The sequence below is a fragment of the Macrobrachium nipponense genome, chromosome 38 (assembly GCF_015104395.2).
Source record: "Macrobrachium nipponense isolate FS-2020 chromosome 38, ASM1510439v2, whole genome shotgun sequence".
Classification (NCBI taxonomy): domain Eukaryota; kingdom Metazoa; phylum Arthropoda; class Malacostraca; order Decapoda; family Palaemonidae; genus Macrobrachium; species Macrobrachium nipponense.
This window is the reverse complement of record NC_061098.1, coordinates 43,286,422-43,296,580: the sequence shown is the minus strand read 5'-3', so window position 1 is coordinate 43,296,580 and position 10,159 is coordinate 43,286,422. Positions and strand designations below refer to the sequence as shown.

General features: G+C 39.6%; 1 long non-coding RNA gene across 1 annotated transcript; it reads left to right on the top strand.

Moving 5' to 3' along the window:
- Window positions 1-921: 921 nt before the first annotated feature.
- On the top strand, window positions 922-9,714 carry LOC135209458 (uncharacterized). Its single transcript, XR_010313368.1, has 3 exons — window positions 922-1,060; window positions 4,660-4,840; window positions 9,568-9,714. It is a non-coding gene; the product is annotated as an uncharacterized LOC135209458 (long non-coding RNA).
- Window positions 9,715-10,159: the final 445 nt, after the last annotated feature.

Sequence of the window (10,159 nt, the reverse complement as noted above, 5' to 3'; positions counted from 1 at the left end):
CATTGGTGCAAGTATACTGGTTGATATACTTAGCTAATACTTGGAGAACAATGATAATGTTGATAACGACTGCTACTTAGATACACCCGCTCCTGCATCAACATGAGTAGCGACAGCTGTTATTTAAAATGGAAGGGTCATGTCTTATAGGCCTTCATGGACATTCATCACCACTACTGCCCACTTGACAGTAGATACACAGGAAATACCTAATTCTTAATAACTGTATAAATTCAAATGAAAAAGATTCTTATTGAATAGATTACAGCCGTCACCTTTCTTTGGGATGAGTTGTATCAGGGTATGTGTGTTTCTGGAAGTATAGGTGCAAAATCACTGCTTGAATGAAGAACTCAGGAAAACTCTACAGCAATTTCACCTTTAAAAACTTTGAAGAATATACAGGACTATGGCAGTTCTAAAAACAACTTGAACCATATGTAAAAGAGGAAGGAACTGGACCTGGAAACTTTGTTGAGAATGTCATTAGCAAAGGAGCAGAATTCTGTTTCTAGCTGAGGACCAGATGAGGACACCAGACAGAGGTAAACTCATTCCTAGCAGATTTCAAAGAAGCAGGGAGCGCAGCAGAAGAAACAGCTGGAAGTAACTGATATGCCAAACTTCAACCACTTGCTAAGGAGCAGGACTGGTTAAACAAGTGATTTAATTAGCATTAAGTTATGGAAACAGACGGGACACATGCCTAAGTAATCAGTGCTGTAGTTTTATTTTTAAAATAACAATATCCTTCGAAAGACTCATTGAAATAGTCAATTTACCCGCCTGTTGAAAATTTTCAAAGTGCCATAGGCGTTGTTATAAAAAATTACAAGGGACAGTGGAGGGTAAAGTGGTGGGATTGAGACAGATGAACTAAATGGGAAAGCCATACTGAAGAAAGCTCTGCTCCTCCAAACAGGTGTCTTCAGGCAGGAACAGGTGTTCACCATCTCTCCACACAGCGTCAGAGTGAACGCCGGAGAGGACGTCTTCCTCGAGTGTGTCATCCAAAACCAACAGGGTAAAGCACAGTGGACAAAAGATGGCTTTGCATTAGGTGAGAGACAAAGAGGGATTTATATAAGTATTTACTTTCATTTTAGATATATTCAAATGTGTGAGCTTCTCTGCATTTCGGTTTGCTCTTTTATATGTTAAAGAAACATTAGAACATTGATTGATATTTTTGCATTTTCCGTATATATCAAGTTTGCTATAACAACTGTTTATAATTTTTAGGGATTCATAAATGTAAAACATTAAAAACACAACAGTCTAGAAATTCAAACCACTTGCTGAAGGATACCATACAGCAACATAATTCATACTTTATACTGTCTTCTTATATAATGTTTAAAATTTTGCATTAAATCCAGTGACCAAAGTTTCGGTTTCTTTATGCAAATAAAAACCAGCATAATTCGTTTTAAAATTGACTGAATTGATTTTCATTATTCACTTCAACGGGAGTGAAACATTCTTTTAAGAATTATAACCTTCTATAGTTTCGGTTAAGTAACTTCAGTTTATCTTTTGCTGACCCAAAGTTTCCAGTATTTCAGGTTGTGAGAGAATATCACAGAACAGGAGGAAAATTGTTCACATTCTATTTTTTTTATTGCATCATTTCCATGTTTCTCATCCAGGGGAAAATATAGTGATCCTGAATTTGGAAATCATAGCTATTAATCAGACGGTTTTGCTGTTACCTATTGCAATATTTTCTTTAAATAAGTAGATGGATTATATTAAGAAAAACACTCATCTTTGAGAGGCGTTATAAGTTCGATTGAGTTTGTACACCATGTAACCTAGAGGAAGCGTGGATTTGAAGGAAATACCATTCAGTGGAACCCTTGTGCATAAAAGAGCTGGATATCTATAATTAGTAGAGTCATTGGATTTTATTCGTTCAAAACTCTAGAGGTGTTCAAAGTTAAGAGCTTTATTACTTTGTGAACTTATATTGGGTGGAATGCACCGAGGAAAGTAGAACCGGCAAAAGTCAAATGCAATGGACAAATTTTAAAATTTTCAAGTCAGCTAATGCCTGTGCCAGGAACGTACCATAGCATCATAGCATTGCAAGTGATATTGATGATATAGAAGAAGGCAATTAGGAGTTCTGATCTCAAGTTGGGGCTCCAAAATAACCCTTTGCACATAATGGAGTTACAATTGCAACCCTAAAGGCCACTACTAACATTCAGTTTTGCCTGCACATTTGGCCTGTGCAGGCAAAACTGAACCACTAACGTTCAGTTTTGCCTGCACATTTGGCCTGTGCGGGCAAAACTGAACCCACTAACGTTCAGTTTTGCCTGCACATTTGGCCTGTGCAGGGAAAACTGAGCCCACTAACGTTCAGTTTGGCATGTGCAGGTGAAACTGAGCCCACTAATGTTCAGTTTTGTCTGCACATTTGGCCTCTGCAAGTAAAACTGAACCCTCTAACGTTAAGTTTGACCAGGCACATCTGCGCAGGTATAACTAATTGTTAGTGGCGGCCTTTATCTGGTACATTACCTTCAGATTTGTGCTGAGTTCTCAAAACAATATGAGAAACATCATCAGAAGTATTATTTACCACAATCTCCTCTCACGCACAATCCTGGCCTGCTACTATATCGAATACAGACACGACCAGCCATCTATAATTATGATAAGCAGAAACAACCAGCCATTGTCCAACATGGCTGGTTGTATCTGCTTACCATATAGTGGCAGGCAGGCAAGACTAGTCCATGAGCAGAGCTGGGTAATATACGTAACTCTGTTGAGAGAGACAAGGGAAAGTTTTAATAATAATTCCAGTCCTTGAAAATATAGCATAGCAACACTAAAATAATCATATCATTTGTTCTGTCTCTTCATCATGATATCCCGATGTAGATTAGCTAATTAGCGTCTGCAGTGATTACTTTATAATATAGGAGAGAGAGAGAGAGAGGAGAGAGAGAGAGAGAGAGAGAGAGAGAGAGAGAGAGAGAGAGCGGAGCAAGAAACCTAATTTCCAAAGCCATAATTATTCAACCTGTCTGATGCCACTACCCAGTCAGCATATTAACTGCGGCATGATAATGGCTTTTGATGATTGGCACAGTAAATATATATATATATATATATATATATATATATATATATATATATATATTTACTGTGCCAATCAATATATATATGTATATATATATATATATATATATATATATATATATATATATATATATATATATATGAAATGATTGTAAGTTGGTCGGTTCCCATTCATAATATTTCCTTTTCGTTCTCATTGTTTTGGCAATCGGAGGCCTTTCCCGGACAACAGTTGACTTCAAAAAATAAGGAAATCAAATAATCAAGAAACTCATCTCCAGAATAATGGAAAATGACACTTTTGTGGACGTAAATAGTCGAACAAAATAGCTTTGCTCTTTCTTCATTTTCCTCTTTAATTCGTTTAAGGTTTCATTTTCTCTTAGTCGTGGGGTACTCGTGGAGCCTGAATCTGACAGGGACGATCACCCTCTTCTTAATTCCTGTTTCTCTCTGACGCTTCAGAGCGTTCCTTTGTCCTCTGCCTGCAGCTCTTCTTTTCACTTTATTTCGCTGTTCAACATCTCCAACTCTTTCCACTGTCCTGAGAGGCGCTGAGTGGCTTTCTAACCCAACTTTCATCAATGAAATTATTACCCCTGTTTTATTCAATCTTCGCGTAGTGGGGTAATGTAAGCATTACATAAAGTTCTGTACAGCGTCCCATCGGCCCCAAGCTGCAACTCCTTTCATTCCTTTTACTGTACCTCACTCATATCTTTTTTTTCCATCTTACTTCCCACCCTCTTCTAATAATTTTTTCATAGTGCAACTGCTTTGAGGTTTTCCACCTGTTACACTTTCAAACCCTAGACTCAGTTTTTATTTCCGCGCTGAATGACATCGTAACAGGTCCCAACAGAAGCTTGACCTTCGGCCTAAATTCTATGTGTTACACTAAGATTGTGAAACCAGGAAATCCACGAAATCCCTGAAGTTTTCATGGACTTCGTAAAATCACCAGTCCACTTAAGAACATTTGATCCCCAGGGTCTAGTACTAAACACAGTGAAACAGTGATTTACTTACAGTTTTGCAGTGTTCAGTAATGGCCCCTTAGGGAAATAATTGTTCATGTGTTTTCGTACTAGTCCCTCAGGAATCAAAATCTGTTTGGGCGTATCTAGTACTAGCCACTCGGGGATCAAATGTGTTTCCTGTGTTCGGTTCTAGTCCCTCGGAAATCAAATGTCCTAAGTGCATTTGATCCTCGAGGGCCTATGGTAGATTACATCAACCGCGCATCCGATGTCTAACCCAGTCCCTTACGACGCTCCTGATTGGCGGTTGATAAGCCAATCACAGGGCTGGAAAACTCTCAGTCTCTCGAGGGTTCTCATAGGCAGGATGCTTGTTCCGCTCTCTTGAAGTGGAACACACATTCTGCCTATGTGAACTCTCGAGAGAGGACTAAGAGTTCCAGCCCTGTGATTGGCTTATCAACACGGTTTATATGGATCTACTACGGTCCCTCGGGGATCGAAATTGTCCCCAAGTGAATTGGTGATTTTCATGTTGTATTATTCTTCGTCCGCGTAACCTAAGACGCCCATCTGTCCCAAGGTTTCGAGCGCGACGTCCCAGGTTACCCTCGCCACTCCTACTCGGGGGACCCGAGCAAGGGGCAGCACCATCTGGTCATCAAGGGCGCCAACCTTGGACGACGACGGCGAGTACCAGTGCCAAGTGGGTCCCACTACTGACACCAGTGCCTTGGCGGCCTCTGCTAACGTCACTGTTATGGGTGAGGGTCGTTAGCTGGATATTATTATTATTATTATTATTATTATTTTATTATTATTATTATTTATTATTCCATTATTGGTTGCAGTCCACAATTATATAGCATTTGCGTTTATGGTCTTTAATGTATATTAGAAGCTTTCGAACCTTGTGCTAGTTACATCTTCAGTCAAGTGAACTTTTTTTTAAAGTCATGATGTTCACTTGACTAAAGATGAACCTAGCACAAGGTTCGAAAGCTTTTAATATACATTAATGACCATAAAACTCAAATGCTTATTGTTGCGGACCTGCCACCATTGTCATCATTTTCGCACGGAAAAAACGTGCCCATTATTATTATTATTATTATTATTATTATTTTTTTTTTTTTTTTGCTCTATCACAGTATTTACTGTGTGGGGTTCCAGGTTGCATCCTACCTCCTTAGGAGTCCATCACTTTTCTTACTATGTGCGCTGTTTCTAGGATCACACTCTTCTGCATGAGTCATGGAGCTACTTCGCTCTAGTTTTTCTAGATTCCTTTTCAGGGATCTTGGGATCGTGCCTAGTGCTCCTTATGATTATGGGTACAATTTCCACTGGGCATATCCCATATCCTTCTTATTTTCTATTTTTAGATCTTGATACTTATCCATTTTTCCCTCTCTTTCTCTTCAACTCTGGTGTCCCATGGTATTGCGACATCAATGAGTGATACTTTGTTCCTGGTTTTGTCAATCAACGTCACGTCTGGTCTATTTGCACGTATCACCCTATCCGTTCTGATACCATAGTCCCAGAGGATCTTTGCCTGATCGTTTTCTATTACTCCCTTAGGTTGGTGCTCGTACCACTTATTACTGTAAGGTAGCTGATGTTTCTTGCACGGGCTCCAGTGGAGGGCTTTTGCCACTGAATCATGCCTCTTCTTGTACTGGTTCTGTGCAAGTGCCGGGCATTCGCTTGCTATGTGGTTTATGGTTTCATTTTTCGTATTGCACTTCCTACATATGGGAGAGATGTTATTTTCGTCTATCGTATTTTGAACATATCTGGTTCTTAGGGCCTGATCTTGTGCCGCTGTTATCATTCCTTCAGTTTCCTTCTTTAGCTCTCCCCTCTGTAGCCATTGCCATGTGTCATCGCTGGCTAGTTCTTTAGTCTGTCTCATGTATTGTCCGTGCATTGGTTTGTTGTGCCAGTCGTCTGTTCTGTTTGTCATTCTCCTGTCTCTGTATATTTCTGGGTCTTCGTCTACTTTTATTAGTCCTTCCCATGCACTCTTTAGCCACTCGTCTTCACTGGTTTTCAGATATTGCCCCAGTGCTCTGTTCTCGATGTTGACGCAGTCCTCTATACTTAGCAGTCCTCTCCCTCCTTCCTTTCGTGTTATGTATAGTCTGTCCGTATTTGCTCTTGGGTGTAGTGCTTTGTGTATTGTCATATGTTTCCTGGTTTTCTGATCTATGCTGCGGAGTTCTGCCTTCGTCCATTCCTCTATTCCTGCGCTGATTACTGGCACTGCCCATGTGTTTATGGCTTTTATCATATTTCCGGCGTTGAGTTTTGACTTGAGTATCGCCTTCCATTATTCCCAGGTATTTGTATCCAGTCTCATCTATGAGTTTGATGTTGCTCCCATCTGGTAGCTTTATCCCTTCAGTGCTCGTTACTTTGCCTTTTTGTATGTTGACTAAGGCGCATTTTTCTATTCCAAACTCCATCCTGATGTCCCCAGATACAATCCTTACAGTCTGGATTAGGGTATCTATTTCCTTGATGCTCTTACCATACAGCTTGATGTCGTCCATGAACATCAGATGGTTGATTCTGTTGCCTCTTTTCATGAGTTGGTACCCGGCAATCCATCTTCTGTAGTATTTTTTGTCATGGGAATCATGGCTACTACGAAGAGTAGTGGGGACAGTGAGTCGCCCTGGAAGATCCCTCTCTGATAATAACCTCTGCTACGTATTATTCCAGAGCTTGTAAGTATTGTATTCCAGTTGCGCATTGTATTTTTGAGGAAGCTGATGGTGTTTTCCTCTGCCCCATATATTTTCAGGCATTCTATTAGTCATGTGTGTGGTATCATGTCGAAGGCTTTCTTATAGTCTATCCATGCCATGCTTAGGTTGGTTTTCCTTCTCCTACTGTTCTTCATTACCATTTTGTCTATCAGGAGCTGGTCTTTTGTGCCCCTACACTTCCTTCTGCAGCCTTTCTGTTGGTGGAGGATGGTGTTTGTCTCCTCTAGGTAGTTGTATAGCCTTCATGATGATACCTGCTAGTAACTTCCACATTATTGGTAGGCAGGTGATAGGCCTGTAGTTACTGGCTATATTTCCTTACTCTTGTCTTTTTGTACTAAGGATGTTCTTCCTGTGGCCATCCATTGGGTGCATGGTGATTTGAGATACAATGCTGGAGTTGTTCTGCTATTCGTGGGTGTAGGGCCTTGAAGTTTTTGAGCCAGTATCCATGGACTCATCGGGACCTTGGGGCTTTCCAGTTTGGCATTTTTCTTTAGTTGGTGTCTGACTGTGTCTGTCGTGATGTCTGTGAATCTTTGTTTTATTCTCTCTGTTTCTCTTCCTTGACTTCTTGGAGCCATGTTGTCATGTTTGTTGTGTGATACCGGATTGCCTCCATAGGTTTTCCGAGAGTCTCTTACTTGGTTCGGCTTCAGGAATTTCTTGGTGGTTGTCTTCCCCTCTTAGTTGGCTGTATAGTCTTTTCTGGTTGGTTCCGAATAGTTTGTTCTGTTGGTATCCCTTATTCCTGTTCATGTACCGTTGGATCTTTTGTGCTTTGGCCTTAAGCCTCTGTTTTACATCTTCTATTGTGTTGTTTAGTCCCCTCTCTTGTAGTTTGTATTTCTCGTTGAATTCCTCCTTTGTTTTCTTGCTTCTTTGCCTTTTTTCTGCCATCTCTTTCAGTTTACTCAAGTCAGATCTCATCACCAGGATTTGCTTTTCCAGGCGCCTTTTCCAAGGAGGTTGCTGTTTGGTTTTGTTGGGTTGGTTGTGCTGGTGGTGTTGGTGTTCGAATCCATCAGTTCTGCTACTAATCTTGCTCCTGCATATGCCAAGTTATTTGTTTCTGTGATACTGGTGGTGTGTATTATGCCCATTATTTCATTGACCTCACTTGTTTTCTCCCTTAATTTCTTGGTGTTGTAGGCTTTCATGGAGGGGATCTTTGTTCTCTCTGTATCTGGTTCCATCCATTGTCTAATCTTTTCTACCCATTCCGTCCTCTCTGTTACTTCATCAGTGTTTCTTCGTGTGTCGTTGTTTGATACCTCATCATCCTTGTCGTCTTCTGTGGCATCGTCTCTCAGTTCATCTTCGTGTAATTCGTTGTCGTGTTTACATTTCCCTTCCAGTTTCTTCTCTTTCTGTTGGGGAGAGAGCCAGTTCTTTTTCTTTATGTTCCTTACTTTGCCCTCTGCCAGCCTCTGCCTCTGTTGGGGAGTGTTCCTCCTATCATTCCAGATGTTGACCAACCTTCTTCTATATCCTCTCTCCGTCGGGTTGCTTCTGATGTAGCGTCTCCATATTTCCTTATTTTCTTCTCTTGTCCATTTCTTCCTTTGGTTTGCTTCTATAGCTCCAATCTCAGGCTGTTGGTTACTGTCGTTGTGGTGGTCAGTTGCTGGATGACGACCTCCAAGTACCTGACCGTCTTCCCCTTCAACTGGGTTGAATACCTGGGTGCCGGACGAAGCTCCTCTGTTGCCAGAGGTTCCATTTACGTCGTTGTCGTTTATTCCTTCATTTCTTAACATCATTGCTGAGTTTTGCTATTTAACCCATAGCTGGACCCTACCCCATCACGGATAGGTACTCATTTACAGTTAATTAGAACGGGGAAATTATGGTAAAGATCCTTTCCCAAGGAATCAACGACGAGGAGAGCGGTCGCGCATCCAACGACTGACCAGCCCAAATGTTGCTTAACCAGTCAATTGAAGACCTAACCCACTCTGCCACGGCGCCACATATTATTATTATTATTATTATTATTATTATTATTATTATTATTATTATTTTGTTCTAAAGGGTCCACAATAACACAAAGTGTAAAAAGTCCTTGTATAATTTTGAAGACTTTACAGAAAGCTTTCGAACCCTTCCAAGGGAAGGGTCGAAACCTTTCTGTAAAGTCTTCAAAATTATACACGGACTTTTAACACTTGTGTATATTATGGACCCTTTAGAACATTATATATACTCTCGTGATAGAGAGTTTTTCCCTATTATTATTATTATCATCATCATCATTATTATTATTATTATTATTATTATTATTATTATTATTAAGAAAAGAGTAGGTGCTTAGCTACAATATGAATGACATTGGTCCTTGTAGTAGTAGTATTGTTGGTAACAGAAACTAATGGATTCTTCCAAACGATACATTTAACATGAAGATAATAAAGTTCTTATATCCATACCCACTGAATAAAGCTCCCGTGGGGCATTAATATGACTTCAAACACAAAACTTTCCTTTTTAAAAAATTAATCCTAATATGAACCATTACCTCAGCATTGTTTTTCACTGTCAGCTTCGTATTTTCAAAAAATTTGTTTCATTTCTTTAATCCTACCTCTATATCAAAACTATATTCGAAAGATCTAGAATACGGGACGATATATTTCATGTTCAGGTTAATGATCAACCTAATAATATAGACATGAAAGATTTCAATAGGCAATGAATGACCTCTTTCGACCCAGTGGCTCCAACCAGCCTGAACATCATCAGGGGCGCCGACAGCAGCGTCGTGCAGGGCACAGAGGGTCACAACCTGTACCTGCAGTGCCTCGTCAACGGTGCCAGACCCGCCCCCTCCATAGCTTGGTACCGCAATGGTATCATGTTGGATGACAGTAAGTGGAGGTCAGACTATGGGTAGATTTCTGAAAGGTTAGGTTCTCTCTCTCTCTCTCTTCTCTCCTAACAACCGCACTTGCACAAACACACGCATATATATATGTATATAGATATATATATATATGTATATATATATATATATATATATATATATATATATATATATATATATATAGTATATATATATATACACACACACATATATATATATATATATATATATCTATATATATTATATATATATATATATATATATATATATATATATAAGTTGAAGGTGGTTGCTGAAACCAGATAAAACAGCATCGGAGAAAGAGATCCCAAAATTCCTTTTTGTCTTTTTAATGGATTTATTCGCTGACGTTCAGGACCATGTGTCCCATTTTTGAACTAAAAATGAAACAACAAAATTAGAAATAGACTCAGATTAAAACA